General features: G+C 45.1%; 1 protein-coding gene across 6 annotated transcripts in view; it reads left to right on the top strand.

Annotated features, from left to right (window-relative positions):
• Positions 1 to 14,635, top strand: part of KCNIP3 (potassium voltage-gated channel interacting protein 3) — a 142,154-nt gene that overhangs the window by 85,041 nt on the left and 42,478 nt on the right. The window lies entirely within an intron of this gene.

Below are 14,635 nucleotides of genomic sequence, written 5' to 3'. Positions count from 1 at the left end.
TTTTCCAAATTGGAACTCACGGTGGCTTCCAGATAAAAAACAGATACAATTAAAACCTACCAAAGTTAAAAGCATATAATACATAAGTAAATAAATATAGACAGATATAATTAAAAAATGAACTCTAATTTAAAATAGCATTAAACTGTTTCTAATTAAAAACTATACTCATAAAATCAGAATAATTAAAAAATAAACAGGCAAGAGCAATATGACCTCCTTTTGGGCCTATCCTTAGCCGCCTTCGGAATCAAAGGCTTGCTGAAATAAGAAAGTTTTTACCTGTCGACGAAAGGACTGCAGGGAAGAGGCCATTCTTATCTCCTTAGGGAGGGAATCCCAAAGCCTAGGGGCAGCCACCGAGAAGGCCCTTTCTCGTATCCTCACCAGTTGTACTTGTGTGGATGAAGGTATTGAAAGAAGGGCCTCTCCTGAAGATCTCAGGGCCCGGGCAGGCACATAGAGGGTGATGCGGTCTGACAAATAGCCTGGACCCAAGCCGTTCCAGGCAGGAGTCTCCCAGCCCTATGTGGAGACACCATTGGGGATTGAACTGGGGACCTCCTCCATGCAGGGCAGATGCTCTGCCGTGAGCTACAGCCCTTCCCCAGCATTCAGAAGACTACGGCCCCCAACAGTGGAAAGAGTTCGCAGCCATCATTTCAGCGCCCTGATCCTCCATCGGCCAACATGGTTGAAAGTTATAACAATCATGTGGCCTGACCCGTGGACTGAAGACAGAAAATAGTTTTTACGGAGGTTGGAAGTGGTTTGTAAACAGTCCTGCTTCTTAGGGTGTGCAGGCATATTTCTTCTAACCCCACTGACTCCGCTGATCAAACGGGCTTGGTAGGGTTCTGAAAACCCTCCTAATCTTGCTTACCAGTGATGACAGTTGAATAAGATGGGCAACAGTCCCTCTTTCAAACCTGCTTCCACGCTCTGAAGAATTGTTGCCAGTTTCTCACCTTTATATCCTCACGGGGAAAAACCTCCAACCACATCCCCTCCACCTGCATCTCTCCTCTTGAGTGAAGCTGTGGATGAATTGCCCTTGGTTGTTTTTTCTTAGGTCAGGATGAACTCAATAATTTTAAGTGTATATCTCCAAAACTGTGCCACTGCAAGTAGAGAATTTCTGGCCTAGTGACCCCAGAATGCGTCCTACCTGGGATATTTGAGAAAACCTTATGGAAGCTGATGGAAACCCTGTCTTTTTAGGAAGGTGTTTAGTTTGTAATCTGTTTTGAACTGTCTTTCTGATTTTTTTTTTTAAGGCTGCTGTATTTTCTTGTTTTTGTCATTTCCGGCTGCTATACCAGGCAAGAGTTGGCATGGTCAGGCAGCTGCTGTGGGCCACACTCCTGCAGGCAAGCCAGTGACAAAAAGCCCCCTGGGCTCAGTCCCCTCTCAACCATTGCAATCTGCTTGCTTGTTTACCCACCTCTCCCTCTGGTCCAAGCAGATAGCCACAGCCTGCCTGCTCCTTGGCTGTCTGCCTGGCAAGCAAGCAACAAGCATCAATGATAGGGGCAGGAAAAGGAGAAGCAGAAGCTGGTGATAATATCAGGGAGATGTACTGAAGGAAGGAGGCCCATGGAGGAGATCTTCCTCAAGGGCCCACCGAAACCTGGAGCCAACACTGTGAAGTGTAAAGGGTGTTTTAACTTGTTCGTTGGTGGGTGGGTTTTGCTGTTGTAAGCCACCCTGAGCAACCCAGAGGAAAGGTGAAATGTAAATGTGTTGAATAAATACTTTACAACTGGCTGGCTTCAGAAGTGAGCTTCATGTGATTTGTGCAGGATCACGGAGGGTGTTTGGGCACCTTGTGATGATCCCTGCAGGATGGGGGTCGTGCTGGCTGGGACGGATGTTGAGTTGCCGTCAAAAACGTCTGGAGGGTAGCAGGTTGGGGAAGGCTGGTTTAGTGAGGGCAAGCCTGTTAGAGAGAATAATTTATATGGTTCTTTTGGAGGGTTTTGGATCAGGCCAAAGGGGGCCCATCTAGTCCAGCCTCCTGTTCTCACAGTGGCCAATCAGATGCCCCAGTGAGGAGCCCACAAGCAGGACATGATGTGAGTGCAACAGCACTCTTCCTGCTCGTGATTCCCAGCAACTGGTATTGAACTTCACCAACATCATCACAAAATTACTTGCAACACCTCTGTAAGGTGAGCCAGTCTTATTATCATCTCCCTGTTACGGGTGGGTAATGACCTAGGTTGTGAGTTAATGGCAGAGGTGAGACTGAGGGCTTCCTGGCTCTCCATCTTACACACTTCCACTACCTGGAGATCAAGTTTGTGCTTCGGGAACACCCCTCTGGGGTCTCTTGCTTTTTGGCACAAGTATTGTTAGCTAACCATATCTCCCTAGGAATCTCCATGGATATATTTATCCATTCTGCGCCCTCCCCCACACCCGGTAAAATGCAGAGGCAAGAGGTATCAGTAACCACAAAGTCATCGCAGCAGCCAATAATAAAATATTAACCGAGGAGGAAAACCTGCTTGCCTGAAGCTTAAACAAACAAACTGAACCTCATCCCTGGACCCCAGGGAAACATAGGGGATGGGGAAAGGACAATAGTATCTCCCCTGCCTCTGTGATGCTTCTTTACCTCTGCACCTTGACAACAACCCAGGAAGACCCAGCAGGCAGAAAGAGATGGGAAGGAAGGAAGGAGGTGGGAGAAAGCTGGAGAGTAGAAAAGCCCCACACCCAAACCTCTCTGGGTGGCGGGAGGGAGACCTGTGTGCAAACAGCTGCCCCTTGGTGGAGGGAGGCACATCTCTTTGTTAAGTCAGCATTTTGGGGAATGGCTCAGGGTGGGTTTAATGCTGCTGCTGCTTAATCCTATTTTTAAAATAAGCTCACAGTTGCTGCATCATGTCCCAGCCTTGCTCTGACCTTGCTAAAGGGGACAAATCTCATACTGCATCTCAGTTTCTGGTTAAAGATATATAATCATAATAAATCTGCTTGACAAGAGATGGCCTTCTGTTGAGGCGAGGCACAGTGGTGGATTTAAGACAGAGTGGCAGGATGGGAGGCTGATAACTGTGATGGCATAAGAATTGCTTTGCTGGATCAGGGCAGCAAACGGCTCACCTACATGGTGGTTTGCTCTGTGTTTGGTGCTACCCACATCTCCTTTTAATTCACATGGTTCCCATGATGTTATCAGCAAAGAGAAGCTATCACAGTTTTCTTCCTGTAAATCTGTACTAACCCAATCTAATCATAATACGAAAAGGGAAGAAAAAATGTCTTCACTCCCTTCTCTAGTGCTTGCAGATGCTTTGCTCTGATGCTTTTAGGTGGATGTGTCAGTCATTCCCCTCTCCGTGCCCACTCCCTCCTCCATCCTTCTTTCATTTTGTTTCCTGTGGGCTGACAAGCAACTTCTGGTTGCTCTCCTCTGTTCTGCTGGCCTTTTTTATGTTGCTGCAAACAGTGCCTTTATTTTTTCCCTAACTTGTGTGCAAAAGCATAACACTGCTCAAACAAAGATTTCTATTTCAGCTGAATCCTACCACAGAAAACACAGATATTTGCATTTCCAGGTGTTTTTTTTAAAGGAACCTACTGCAGCTGTTAGAACAGACTGAACATGTTTGGTCACCTAGAAATCAGAGAGGAGTGGAAACAAAATTAGAAGGTGGGCTACAAGGAAAAAGCAAGATTAATCCTTCCCAGAGGAATACCTGCTTGTGTGAATGGGGAAAAGCTACTGGGGGCTAACATTGAGTAGGAACTGGGGGCGATGCAAATGAAAAGCAAAGGTTTAAAGTGTATTTCCTACAAAAAAAATGTTCCCGTGTAGATGAGCCCAAATAGTTCATCTGGTCCAGCATCCTGATTCCAAAGAGGGCAGCAAAATGTCTTTGGAAAGCCTACAAACAAGGAACAATGAGAGCCATCTTTTATGGTTATCCCAGCATCAGATACTCAGAGATATGCTGGCCTGGACAATCAAAATGTGTAGAGTAACATGCCCTTTCAGCCTGGAGTTAGCAGCTGTATATCAGGCTCTCCGAATGTGGTGCCCTCCAGATGTTTTCAACTACAGCTCCCATCAGGCTGATGGGAGCTGTAGTCCAAAACATCTGGAGGGCACCACGTTCAGAGAGGCTGTTTACATCATTCCCATACCCTTGCAAAGCCTGCCTCACCAACAATCCAACAACAGATCCAAAACTCCCCAAATCCCTCTATGGGATCATCCTCGCCCACTTTCCTTGCTGCCCTGTAACTAAGTGCAGAACTCTATCCTCAAGCATGCAGGAAAGTGATCAGGGAGCTAGAACTCCCCTACAAGGAAAGGTTACAATATTTGGGCATTTTAACTGAGGAAGGGCAAGTAAGGGGGGGGACATGATCAAAGGTGTATAAAGTTATTCATGGTTTTCCTCCCTCTCTCATAATACTACAATTTGGGACATACGATGAAGCTGAATGGTGGGAGGTCCTGGGCAAAACAACAGAAAGTACTTCTTAACACAGTGCACAGATAAACTGTGGATTTCCCTTCCACAGAATGTCATGGTGGCCACCAACTTGGACAGATTTAAAAGGCCATAGACAAATTCGTGGAGGATCAGTAGCTGTCAGTGTCAACTAGTCATGACAGCTAGGTACTGGGTCAGAGACTCAGGGCCTGTTCACACAGCAACTTACTGTGAGATGCTACTTGCATCCCCATGTAATTTGCATGGTTCACATGACATTGCAGGCAAAGAGAAGCTAGGATGCAATTTTCCCCTTTAAATCTGCATTTAACCTATCCGGGGATAATGTGAAAAGTGAAGGAAAACCCATCTCTGCTTTGCAGCATTACTCCATGTAGGGTCTTTGCTTCGATGTTTTTTGCTGGGCGGGTGGATCCTCGCTTTCTAATACTCTCCTTTCCCCACCTACTAAACTCTCCATGAATTCCATTTTATTTCCAGCAGGTTAACCAGCCACTTCTGCCTCCCTCTCTGTCCTCCTACATCAGAGTTTGCTATAGCCTTCCTTCCCCCCCCCAATCAGTTTCATGTCAATTGCACCTCCTGGCTCTGGGCTTCAGCCCAGAGAGACTTGCAATTGACAAGAAGAAACAATGAAACTGACAGCAGTAAGCAGTATAAGCAAATCATTTACTTATAACTAGGGCAACAGAAAAAATGCAAATTTTCAACACTGTTTTATGCATTTCTTAATAAAATTGTTATAAGAGAAAAAATGCAAATACAAAAATTTATTGAAATGATTTTAATCACCCTCCCAAAGATTATAAGGCAAAATAAGATCTGATATTATCTCTACTGAAATTACGTGATCTCGAGAGCATACTTTTCAATTTTGAAAACCCTCTTTCTACAGAAATCGATGTTGGTGGACAACTTTTAAAAAAGATATTCTAATGGAGAAATATCATTAGTCGTACGAAACAAAACATATTTTATTCCATTGCTTTCTAACCTTGAAGATACATAGCATTTCAGCATACATGGATCAAAAGATGCAAAATAATGCTTATTGACATTGTTGCCTATTTATAACTTTATTTATACTTTTAAAAGTTTTCTCCTAAATTTTTTAATTGCAAAGTCTTTGATCAAGTCCTCAAAACTAATTTGGCGTAACAAATCTTCTTCTATACTTAGCAGAGACAAGGCATCCAGCCTTGTTGTTCTGTTGGGATTTTTAATATGCTTGAGCTGAGAAAATGAACACTCAGCGGTGCAATTTGTGACCATTAATGTTAAAAATATACGCAAGGCAATATCTATATATTTATAATGAATAGAAAAACACTGGAATTCATGCAGAAAAACGTTGGTAAGACAGTCAAACATACTGAACTCTAGGTCTATGTCTGAAACCTTCAAACTTTTAAACTTTAGTCACTCACCATACCAAAGAAAACGTTCTTTTAACAATTCAGATTAAAGTCAAACACGGCAGATAAGGAGAATTACAAAAAAATTGACTAAAGTCAAGTGTGGCAGTGAAAGAGTCGAGAGTTAAGGGCATGATAGATGGGAGAGGAACTCTGTGGTGCCCCCCTTCCCTTGGTGCCCTAAGCACGTGCTTCTTTTGCTTAATGGTTAACCCAGCACTGAACTGGTGGCAACTGTGAGACTGGACTAGATGGGCCTTTGGGCTGATCCAGCAGCTGGGCTGTTCTTAGGTTCGTCGTGCCACCTTTCTCCATTCATTCAAAATCCTTTCTAAGGATCCAGCTTTACTGCATGGCCTTTGGCTTATCCATTCAACCAAGCCTTCTATATGCATAACGGGATTTGCCCACATCCTTTCTTCTTTACCCTTCTCTCTCTACTGTTTCCTTGTTGTCTGTTTTAGACTGTAACCTCCTTTGGGGCAGGACCTGTCTAAGTGTCCTGTGTAACTCAGGAAGGCACTGTCCTGATGCAATGGTGGTGATGACAACAACAACTGTGCTTGTTTGACATTGTTGTTAACTTCTCAGTGATTCTAGATGGAATGGGGACCTGGGTGCCTTCAGGATGTTCTCTTTCCATGTATAACTCCTCCGCATGTACTCTAAATCAGGCATTCCCAAACTGTGGCCCATGAACATACTTCATTCAGGTGGTCTGCAGAGTGCCTGGAATCATTCCTGCTCAATGCAGGAATCCAAATCAAAGCATTCCCGACAGATGGCTGCCCAGCTGCCTCTTGAATGCCTCCAGTGTCGGAGAGCCCACTACCTCTCTAGGTTATTGGTTCCATTGTCATATGGCTCTAACAGTTAGGAAGTTTTTCCTGATGTCCAGTCGAAATCTGGCTTCCTGCAACTTGAGCCCGTTATTCCATGTCCTGCACTCTGGGACAATCAAGAAGAGATCCCGACCTTCCTGTATGTGACAACCTTTCATGTACTTGAAGAGTGCTATCGTATCTCCCCTCTTCTCCAGGCTAAACATGCCCAGTTCTTTCAGTCCCTCCTCATAGGACTTTGTTTCCAGTCCCCTGATCATCGTTGTTGCCCTCCTCTGAACCTGTTCCAGTTTGTCTGCATCCTTCTTGAAGTGCAGAGACCAGAACTAGATCCAGTACTCAAGATGAGGCCTAACCAGTGCTGAATAGAGGGGAACTAATACTTCACGTGATTTGGAAACTATACTTCTGTTAACACAGACTAATATAGCATTTGCCTTTTTTGCAGCCACAGTGCACTGTTGGCTCATATTCAGCTTGTGATCAATGCCTATTCCAAGATCCTTCTCGCATGTCGTATGGCTGAGCCAAGTATCCCCCATCTTGTAACTGTGCATTTGGTTTCTTTTTCCTAAGTGTAGAACTTTGCATTTATCCCTGTCGAATTTCATTCTGTTGTTTTCAGCCCAATGCTCTGGCCTATCAAGGTCCCTTTGAATTTTGTTTCTGTCTTCCACAGTATTAGCTGTGCCCCCCAATTTTGTATCATTTGCAAATTTGATAAGCATGCTCTGTACCTTGTCATCCAAGTTGTTAATAAAAATGTTGAAGAGCACTGGGCCCAGGACCGAGCCCTGTGGTACCCCAAAAAATGCAGTGAAAAATCATACAGCCTCTAGCACATTATAATTGCTGTCTCAGGCAGAAAAAATGATTAAGCAGTCCACAAGACCCTCACTTCTCACAAAACAGCCTGGGGTTGTAGTCCATTAACTCTCCTTTTGCAGATGGAGAGCTGGAGGCTTGAAATACAGTGCCTTGCCTTTGACAACTGACTGATTAACCTCTGCGTAAATTTTGTGCGAGCAAATCAATAAATGGATTGTTTGGAGGAGCCCTAGAATATGGATCCTCCAGGTCTTTTAGGCCTATCTCCCGTTTCCTCTGGGGACGTCATGGAACCAGGCCTTTTCTCTCTGGCTGGAATGCCAAGGCTGCCTCTCCTGGCTGTGCCACCATCACTGGCAATAAAGGTTCTGACATTAGGACTTAGTGAACAATTCTGTTGACAGCGCACAAGATGCATTAGGGTTTCATTGGTTCTCTCAACGGCTGGGTTGATCCTGCAGACGTAGCAGAAATAATGGGTACGAGGGACTTAATCATCCACAAAAGTCTTTCCTCAGGACCTTGAATCTGAGTCAAGCCTTCTCTGCTACAAATAATTACTGCAGAAGATCTCAACCTTCCGTACTCCTAGAGAGCTGGGGGTAGCAGCAGCTGGGGGCTCCATATCAGTAGAGCAACGGAATCCACTCCAGGTTTTAGTCTGAACTTTCAAGGAACTGCCCAAGGTTCTTCCACACTTTGGACAGCTGCTTCCAAATTCAGACTAAAATCCGGAGCAGATTCCAACGCCCCACGAACATGGAGCCACCAGCCATCACTGTCTGGGGGTGGGAGGAGACAGGTCAATCTGTTAGGTGCCACAAGTCCTACAGCCCTGTCTAGGAGGTGCTGCTGTTGCAGGGACTTGAACCTGGAACAGGTTCAGAACAGGTTCAGAGGAGGGCAACGAGGATGACCAGGGGACTGGAAACAAAGCCCTGTGAGGAGAGACTGAAAGAACCGGGCATGTTTAGCCTGGAGAAGAGAAGACTGCGGGGAGATACGATAGCACTCTTCAAGTACATGAAAGGTTGTCACACAGAGGAGGGCCGGGATCTCTTCTCGATCATCCCAGAGTGCAGGACACGGAATAATGGGCACAATTTATAGGAAGCCAGATTTCGACTGGACATCAGGGAAAAATTCCTAACTGTTAGAGCGGTACAACAATGGAACCAATGACCTAGGAAGGTAGTGGGCTCTCCAACAGTGGAGGCCTTAAAGAGGCAGCTGGGCGGGCACCTGTCGGGTAAGCTTTGTTGGATTCCCGCATTGAGCAGGGGGTTGGACTTGATGGCCTTATAGGCCCCTTCAAACTCTACAATTCTATGATTCTGTGACCTCAGTAGTGTTGTCAGGATGACTTTGCTGTTGGGGATGGGTCTAGAAGGCACTCTTCGCCCCCCACCCCCAGTGCTTCAGGGCTGGTCCTGTTCCATAAGTTTCTCCCCACGGATCCTCCTTCCGTGCCTTTCTGGCTGCTCCTCCGGCCTCCTCTGCCACCCTGTCCCAGAAGAGGAGGGATGCTTTCTTGTTGCAGGGATGGAAACATTGACCCACTCTAGCCTTATTACCAGCCACTCTGCATTCTGGGGCCATGTGCACTATACATTTAAAGCACTATTATCCCACTTTAAACAGTCCTGGCTTCCCCCAAAGAATCTTGTGGGCTGTGATTTGTTTAGGTTGCTGAGAGTTTTTAGGAGGCCTGTCTTTCCCCCACAGGGCTACAATTCCCAGAGTGATTTAACAACCAATCCTTCTTCCCAGTAAACTGGGAATTGTAGCTCTGTGAGGGGAACAGAGATCTCCTAACAACTGTCAGCAACCATAACAAACTACACTTCCCAGATTCCTTGGGAGAAACCATGCCTGTTTGAGGTGCTATCATACTGCTTTAAATGTATAGTGGAGATGGGGCCTCCGTTAAAAAGTAGAATGGCCCAAGCAGAGTGGGTGGACTTACGTCAGCAAGGGCAGGGACTGAATGGCATCGGGTAGGCCAAGGGTGGCCCAAAACATTTTGCTGCCTGAGGGAAGGGACATGGTGGTGCCCCTCGCCCCCCGCAATACCATGAAGAGGAGCCAAGTGGATTGGCCGATGGATGTTACTTCAGCACTGATGACAGTATTTGGGCTGGGAATATCCCGCCATCTGACATCCTGGAGAGCCGCTGCCAGTCAGTGTAGACATTACTGAGCTGGTTGAGCCAATGGTCTGACTTGGTATGAGGCAGCTTCCTATGTTCCTGTGTCCTTTCTTTTTTTCCAACTGGAAGTTGGTTGCAAAGATGACCCCGTGTGGGGCTGCTCCAGTGTCAGCCCAAGGCCCTGGCTGCGGATGTACTCTCACTTACAAGGATGAATCCTATATCTGGTCATGTTTTCTATATAGATTCAAAGAATTGGAGGGGGTCTTGAAGGCCATCTAGTCCACCCTCCAGCTTGATGCAGAGATTCCAGAGCCAGAGAACCCCACCAGATGGCTATCCAGCTTCTGCATGGAAACCCCCACTGAGGAAAAGCTGACCTATCCCCCCTCCCCAGTAATTCCTTCCATTATTGAGCTCCTCTTACCATCAAGAGGTTTCTCCTAATGTTCAGCCAAGATCTAACTTCCTTTAATTTAAGCTCATTAGATCTAGCTCTGCCCTTAGGGGCAACAGCAGCAGAGTCTTTCCTCTCCTCTGAGTGACAGCTCTTCAGGGATTTGAAGATGGCCATCATGGCCTCCTTGGTCTTCTCTGGTTTAAACATACCCAGTTCCTTCAGCCTTTCCTCGTGAGACTGGCTTTCCATACTGCTGTCTTCATTGCCCTCCTCTGAACCTCTTCCAATTTGTCTGTACCCCTCTTAGAGTGCAGCACCCACAACTGGACACAGTACTCCAGACTAGTTCAGAATGAAGGGGAAGCAGTTTCCTTCTCTGTGATAATAAACAGACTCAGTTTGTGTGCCAGGAGTTCTAACTCCACTTCATAGCTAATATGGTCCTTAGTTCTCACCCGTATAATCTGAAATGTAAGCCCCTTGTGCCTAATTCACCCTCATCTATAAGATGTTCTCCTCCAATCAGTGCCTTCCCGTATATTCCCCTCCCTTCATCCGGAGTTTCCAATACTAAATCACGTTCCGAAGATGTCCGGACACAGGTTAGAGTAGCAGTAGCTACCTATCAAGTGGCAGTGAAGGCAGAAAAGAAAAAGTTCTTTGCTGCCTCCATTGCGTCCGCAGAGTGCTGTCCCAGGAGGTTGTTCCAAGTGGTCCGAAGCCTGGTCGGTCCAGTTGCTCAGAAACCCTTGGAACAGTCAAAGGCCTCCTGTGACAAATTAGCAAAGCACTTCGCTGACAAAATCGAACACTTACGGAACTTGATCCCGTACGCCGTGGATACAGTGGATGAACCAGAGTTGACCAGTTGCAAGCCGGTTAAATGGGATCTGTTTCGGCCTCTCCCTTCTGAGGATGTGGACAAGGTGCTCTCAACTGTGAAGCCTACCACATGTCTAAATGATCCTTGCCCATCATGGCTCCTTGTGAGCTGCAAAGAGAAATTGGGCGAGGGGATTAAGGCGGTGGTTAATGCATCCCTAGAGGAGGGTGTAATGCCATTAGCCCTCAAGGAGGCAGTCGTGAAGCCCATCTTAAAGAAGCCCTCCTTGGATCCCCAAGTTTTGAATAACTTTCGCCCTATTTCAAATTTACCATTTCTAGGCAAGGTCATTGAGCGAGTGGTGGCTAATCAGCTGTCGGCACACTTGGATGAAACGGATTATTTGGATCCATACCAATCGGGTTTCAGGACTGGACATGGAACTGAAACAGCCTCGGTCGCTCTGGTGGATGATATGAGGAGGGCATTAGATAGGGGAGAATTCACCTTTCTTGTCCTCCTCGATCTCTCAGCGGCTTTTGATACTGTCGACCACAGTATCCTTTTATATCGCCTGGAGGGACTGGGAATAGGAGGCACTGTACTGCAGTGGTTCCGCTCCTTTCTCTCCAATAGGCATCAACAGGTAGCACTGGGGGAGGAGGTTTCAGACCCTTGGCCTCTCAATTGTGGTGTGCCACAGGGCTCTATCCTCTCTCCCATGCTATTTAATATCTATATGAAGCCGCTGGGGACTATCATTAGGAGATTTGGGCTGCAGTGTCACCAATATGCGGATGACACTCAGCTCTATCTCTCGTTTAAATCCTCACCAGAGTTGGCTGTGGAGACCATGTCCAAGTGCCTGGAATCTGTGAGTGGATGGATGGGAAGGAACAGGTTGAAGCTGAATCCTGATAAGACCGAGGTGCTACTCGTGGGGGACAAGGGAAGGTTGGGAGATATTGACTTGATGTTCGATGGGGTGAAACTGCCCCTAAAGGACCAAGTCCGCAGCCTAGGGGTTGTCCTTGATTCCGAGCTGTCCATGGAGGCTCAGATCTCAGCAGTGAGCCGGGCAGCTTGGTATCAATTACACCTCATACGTAGACTGCAACCCTACCTCCCTGTTCATCAGCTCCCATTGGTGATACATGCCCTGGTCACCTCTCATTTGGACTACTGTAATGCACTCTACGTGGGGGTACCCTTGAAAACGGTCCGGAAACTACAACTTATACAAAATGCGGCGGCTCGACTACTTACAAACTGTCGTCGCCGGGAGCACATCACCCCAGTGCTGTTCGATCTGCACTGGCTCCCAGTTGTTTTCCGGGCCCAATTCAGGGTGTTGGTATTAACCTTTAAAGCCCTACACGGTCTCGGCCCAGTTTATCTGATGGAGCGCCTCCAATGCCACCAATTATGCCGCCCGACAAGATCAGCCACACAGGGCCTTCTCTCAGTCACCAACTAAAACAGCTAGGCTGGTGGGGTCTAGAGAGAGGGCATTTTCAGTGGCGGCCCCCACTCTCTGGAACTCCCTCCCGTATGATCTTCAGCATGCCCCTTCCCTGAATGTATTCCGCCAGGCCTTGAAGTCCTGGCTTCTCAGACAGGCCTTCGGGACTTCCGGGGTGGGTTAATCTTTTTGACTAATTGCCTGCTACTCTGAACTGTCACTGTTTTACTGTTTTATTGTTGTACTGTATTTATTATGATGTATTTTAATTGAATTGTATGTCGCCTAGAGTGGCCATCGGCCAGATAGGCGACTTATAAATTAAAATTATTATTATTATTATTATTATTATTATTATTATTACTAAGTATACACTGAAAAGGAGAGAGACAGCGATTACAAATGGTTGCTGAGAAGGGAGGCCCGGTTGCTTTGACTCCCAGTTTCCTATGTGGGTGGTTCTAACTCTACCTCCTTCCATGCCTCCTGCTTCTGTTGGGTTCCCATTCGCTCCCTCACCCCTTTCCTTTCTAATCTGAGCCAATCAGCAACACAAGATGAGAAGGAAGGAGCGGGAGTTTGTAAAGGAAAAAGGGCTTACCTATAGATATGGATGAAGAAAATGCAAAGCAATCAACAGACAATTCCAATAAGAAAAACATGGATTTTTAGAACCAGAAGATACATTTTTGATGGGAAACCCCAAAAAGAGTCTTCTGGCACCTTCACAAGTAAGGGGTGTATTTCAGTCCAACTGAAAATAATGGGCATGACTAACTTAAGTCCATTAATTTCACTGGGCCTACTCTATAATTTAGTTAGATACAACCATCCATAACCTTTTTTTCTTTTTAATGGCACAAGCATTCATCCAGAGTTGCTTGCTTTAAACTAATGTGGAGGTTGCACAATGTCGTCTTTCTTGGGCACTTGTTCTGATTTGTTTGCATGGAGATTATGCAATAAGGAGCATTCATTCTGATTTCCTCTGATTTGCTTAAGTGGTAGTTATACATCTTCCCATTAATTTTTTATCCTACACTATTAATTTTATATCTATTTTTGTTATTACTTAATTTTTAAATGTTATTCTAATTTGATGATGAAATAGAATTACACATACCTGATGCTATAATACAATACCAATAAGAATACCATAACATAAAACACATCCTATTTACATAAATATTTCAGCATTTCATTAATATCCTAAAGAAATTTTAAATAGAATTGTACATTCTTAAACACGCATCTATATGTGTTCATTTTATCTTTTAAACTGATTTATTGTAAGCAGTCTGTCCTTGAATCCATTATACCCAGTTCTTTTTTAATGTATAAGATTGTTGGATTCCAATTATTCATTTTCTCCTTTGTTATTTTAAATTGACATAACATCCCAGTTAGCTTTTTGGTTTCTAACTGTTCTCAAATTTTCATAATTCTTGCTTGATTCTGCTTCCATGTTTTAGTAAAGAGGACCCTTGCAAGAGTAAATAGACAATATCTGTGTTTGACAGTGGAGGCTGGTGGCTCCATGTAAGTGGGGCAGTGGAACCCACTCCAGGTTTTCCCCAGAACTGTCCAAGGTGCTGAAACCTATTTTGGGAAGCATCCACTGGTGTTTGATATAGTCTCATGTTTGCATACCTTGTGTGTAGTTTAGGAGAGACAGTAGTGGATCCTCATTTATTTAAACCTGAAACATTTCCTTGATGGTTGTCACCATTTGTCAGTATAGTTTCACCTTCCTACAATCCCACCACATGTGAAAAAGTCCCATTTATACCACACTTTTTGGTGCATTTCGCCCTCACTTTCTTAGCTGTGAAAAGTCCTCTTTTTTTAAAAAAAAAAATTGATTTGTTGCAAGTTGCAAGTGTTTTGATCCACTTGAACTACGCAAATTTCAAGTATGTGCTTGAGCCCCTCCTGAAAAATTGTTGACAGCTACCGCCCCCACCCACTCTATGAGAATACTAAACAATTTGACAAGAATGCTTTAAGGATTACTAAGATAATACATGCAAAGTTATCTCATACTTGTTTCATTACCTCAAAAAGGCATCTATGCTGAGGTTTCAGGAACGTGCAGATATATTTAGATTTGAATAATTGAGTAATTGGTTAAGAAAGCTTTTGGCCGATACTTTTATGAAGCTTTTGCACTGCTGGTTTGAACAGCTGTCTATGTGATAGTGTTGTTTTTGTGTAATTTTATTAATGTGAGCTGTCCTGGGCTT

This window comes from Rhineura floridana, chromosome 12, assembly GCF_030035675.1.
Source record: "Rhineura floridana isolate rRhiFlo1 chromosome 12, rRhiFlo1.hap2, whole genome shotgun sequence".
In the NCBI taxonomy this organism is placed as follows: Eukaryota; Metazoa; Chordata; class Lepidosauria; order Squamata; family Rhineuridae; genus Rhineura; species Rhineura floridana.
This window is presented reverse-complemented; position numbering and strand designations above follow the sequence as displayed.